Source organism: Balaenoptera ricei, chromosome 13 (assembly GCF_028023285.1).
Source record: "Balaenoptera ricei isolate mBalRic1 chromosome 13, mBalRic1.hap2, whole genome shotgun sequence".
Taxonomy (NCBI): Eukaryota; Metazoa; Chordata; class Mammalia; order Artiodactyla; family Balaenopteridae; genus Balaenoptera; species Balaenoptera ricei.
Genome location: NC_082651.1, coordinates 34509467 through 34513641, shown reverse-complemented (window position 1 = coordinate 34513641; position 4175 = coordinate 34509467). Strand labels below are relative to the sequence as shown.

At 37.8% G+C, this 4175-nt stretch overlaps 1 pseudogene; it reads right to left on the bottom strand.

Moving 5' to 3' along the window:
- Nucleotides 1–2305: 2305 nt before the first annotated feature.
- LOC132376975 (mitochondrial import inner membrane translocase subunit Tim8 A-like) lies at nt 2306–2778 on the bottom strand (annotated as a pseudogene).
- Between the last annotated feature and the right edge of the window lie 1397 nt (nt 2779–4175).

The window sequence follows — 4175 nt, the reverse complement described above, 5'->3', positions numbered from 1 at the left end:
AAGATCTGTAGTTGAAAAGTACAATAACTAAAATAAAAAATTGACTGGAGAAAGCTCAGTATCAGATTTGAACAGGCAGAAGTATGAGTCAGTGAACTTGAAGATAGGCCAATTGAGATTATCCAGTGTGAGAAACAGAAAGAAAAAAGAATGAAGAGAAATTAACAGAATCTCAGAGTCCTATGGGACACCTTCAAGCATCCTATTATACACATAATGGGAGTTCCAGATGAAGAGACAGAAAAAGAGACTGAAGGAGTATTTGGAGAAATAATGGCCTAAAATTTCACAAATTTGATGACTGCTGTTAATCTGCACATCCCAAAAGCTCAAGGAAGTCCAAGCATGATACAGTCAAAGAGAGCCACATCTACATACATCATAAACCATCAAATGACAAAGACAGTGTTAAAGCAGCAAGAGCGGAGTTATCATGTACAAAGAATCTTCAATAAAACTAATTGCTGATTTTTCATCAGAAACCATAGAGGCCAGAAGGCATTGCAATGACATATGCAAAGAGCTGAGGAAAAGAACCTGCCTACCAAGTATTCTGTACCTAGCAAAACTACCCTTCAGAAATGAAGGAGAGATGAAGACATTCTCAGATAAACAACAGTTGAAAGACTCCACTGCTAGCAAACTGACCCACAGAAAATACTAAAGAGATTTTTTTCAAGATGGAATGGTGAACACCAGACAGTAACTTAAATCCACATGAAAAAAGTACTAAAGGTAACTACATAAGTAAATACAAAAGACAGTATAAATGTATTTTTGTTTGTAAGTCAGTTTTTCTCCTATATGACTTAAAAGACAAATGCAGTATAAGCAAGTCCCAAATACATAAAGAAAAACTAACAGAATTAAAATGAAAAAACCTGACACTATTTTTTTAAATAAATAAATAAATTTATTTATTTATTTATTTGTATTTTTATTTTTGGCTGCGCTGGGTCTTCGTTGCCGCGCGCGAGTTTTCTCTAGCTGTGGCGAGCAGGGGCTACTCTTTGTTGTGGTGCGCGGGCTTCTCATTGTGCTGGCTTCTCTTGTTGAGGAGCACGGGCTCTAAGTGCATGGGCTTCAGTAGTTGTGGCTCTTGGGCTCTAGAGCGCAGGCTCAGTAGTTTTGGCGCGCAGGCTTAGTTGCTCCGCGGCATGTGAGATCTTCCCAGACCAGGGCTCGAGCCCGTGTCCCCTGCATTGGCAGGCGGATTCTTAACCACTGTACCACCAGGGAAGTCCGAAAAACTGACACTATTAAACGGAGAAATATTTCAAGCCAATAGCAAACGGTCATATATTGTATAATTCCATGTATATGAAATGTCCAGAATGAGCAAATCCATATAGACAGAAAGTAGATTAGTGGATGCCAGGGGATGTTGGGGAGGGGAAAATAGGGAGTAACAGCTAACATATACAAGATTTCTTTGTGGGGGCGTGACAAAAATGTTCTGGAATTAGATAGCAATATTGGTTGTGAAAATACTAAGAACTAGTGAATTGTACACTTACTTTAATCGGTGAATTTTTTTTTTTGAATCTTGTAGAAGTTTTTATTTCAGTGATGAAAAGAACGCAGTAAATGGAAACTATGCTGGTTTACGTTAGGCATGCACCTCTACCTGAAACTGCTGTTAGTTTTTGACTGGCCTAAATCTTTATAACTTATTTTTTCATTTAGGCACATCTTTAAATTTTTTTGGACCCTGACATACAGGGTAAGTTAACGTCTTCCTTGTGGCAGTTTAGTATGAGAATTATGTTCGCTGGCTAGATTCCTTTAACTAAAGTCCTCTAGACTCTCAGGCTACCTGTACTAGCTCAAGACTGTACTTTATATATAGAAATTTAAGTGAATCACAGTATAAGGGAGGGAGATAATCTAGAAAAGTGAAATGTACTGTATGAATACTCCATACATTTTTTTTCCAGCACTGATAATCAAACACTAGATAAGGAGGCCTACAGTCAAGTACCAAATTACTCTTTCCCCCACTGCTGCCCTTTCTGAGAGACACAAAGATGTATATCGATCTCTCCAGAAATCTGAAAGGAATCCACACAAATAACAGATTATTACCTATGTGGTCCCACATATCAAATTATAGAGCAGTTCCACTATTAAAATTATAGGAAGCAGTTAATGGGACTATGAGGAAAGCATCGTCCCACATACAGTAACATACACCTAGTAGAGTTTTCCATTCATCTGTCAATTGTTTTCCCAAGATTAGCATTAAAAAACACAACCCCAAACACATTTGACCCTCAAACCACCCCCACACACAAAAATCGGTCTTTATTCATTCTCAGATGACAGGATGTCCCAAGAGTGACAAAGGTGGGAGCCGATCCCCCCACAGCCTTTTCTTCAACCATCCCATCAACTGCTCTTCATTTCTTGAACTACCTTCCTTTTCCAGAGAGGTAATACTCAGGTCAGTCAGAAAGGCTTTCTGAGAAGACTGGCTTGGATTTCTGGGTCTGTTCCAGTCGATTCTAGATGAATTGGCTTGTATCAATGAAGCGCTCAACGCAGTTCACAAAACAAGCCTCAGCCCGACTGTCCAACTTTGGCCCAGGCTTGTCCATGCACATTTCCCAACAAAGTTCCGTCATCTGGTGCACCAGCTGCTGGAAGCGCTGCTTCTGAGTCTCTACCTCCGTGCAATGCTGCAGCTGCGGGTCGACCGAGCCCAAACCCGCTGCGGAGGAAGACGAGGAGGACGCCATCCCAGCGCGGCCACGCGTGCCGAGACAAACTCCGCACCAAGTCACCGACCTTCACGTGTCTCCGCGGCAGAACCCTTAAATGGTGAATTTCATGTTTTGTCTCAATTTAGAAAAAAAGTGTGTGTGTGGGGGGGGGGGTGGGCAGGAATGAACATATGAAGGAAAAGACTGCCTAAAACTGTAAAGATTTGGTAACAGATTTAAAATACATTTTGCAGGCAAGAAAGGGTGGAATTAACATGAAGGAAGTTAAATTAGTGATGAGGACAAATCTGAGAGTCTGCAAAATTACAGAGGAAAAAGGAGAAGAAAATGAAAATGCTGTGAAAGATGATGAGAGACATAAGAAACATAGCTAAGTAAACCAAACCAAGAATTATATCTGCAGCTGAGGAAGAAAGTAATATTCAAACACTTAATTGAATAAAACATCCTCCTCCTGAAAAGGGGAACACTGTATGCAGATTGAAAGTTGCCATAAAAATCCAGGGAAAAATCAGAGACTGAGACACATATCAGAAAAAGATTTTTGAGTCAAAATAAATAGAAGAAAATCCCATAAATAAACAATTTAAAAAAAAAAGTTAAGAGAAGAAAATTTAGTCTGATATCAGGCTTATTTAAAATACTAAATGTAAAAATAATGGAACCAAATCTGTATTTATTGGGGAAATTATATAATTCAAGGATTTATGGACCCAGTGCATTTTCATTAAGCACTATGACAATGAAAAGACATTTTCACAAGTACACAGCAGCTAGAAAGTATATTCAACCTCTGTACCTTCTTGAAAAATTCACTTGAAGACTCACCCAGCTGAAGAGATGAATCAAAATGAAGAATTCATTACAGAGAAATGAAGCAATGCTGAAAGTGATCAGTGGTGAACTTTGAAGTCAGTTTGACACAACACTCATCTAAATAGCAAATTTAGTTACAAGGTGGAAAAAAAAATGCCAAAAGTTAATTTTGGAATGAAAGGCATGAAAAGAAAAAACAATTGTATTTTTTTGTCTTTTTGACTAAAGAGCTGTCATTTTATTCATGACTTGGTGATCAGATAGGTTAAAGAAGTTTTCATAAAAAATAAATTTGACTTGATTAAAATTTAAAACTTGTGTGCACCAAAAAAAAAAAAAAAAAAAAAACACCATCAACATAGTAAAAAGGTTGCACACAGAATTGGGAAAAACATTTGCAATTCATATATCTGATGAGAGATGACTATCCATAATATATGAAGAACTCTTACAGTTCAACAACAGCAAAAAGCAATCTAATTTTTAAATGAGTACAGAATCTGAAGAGACATTTCTCCAGGAAAGATACAGATGGCCAAAAAGAACGTGAAAAGATGTTTTACTTCATTAGTCATGAAGGAAATGTAAATAAAAACTACAAAGAGATACCACTTCATACCCATTAGGATGGCTTTT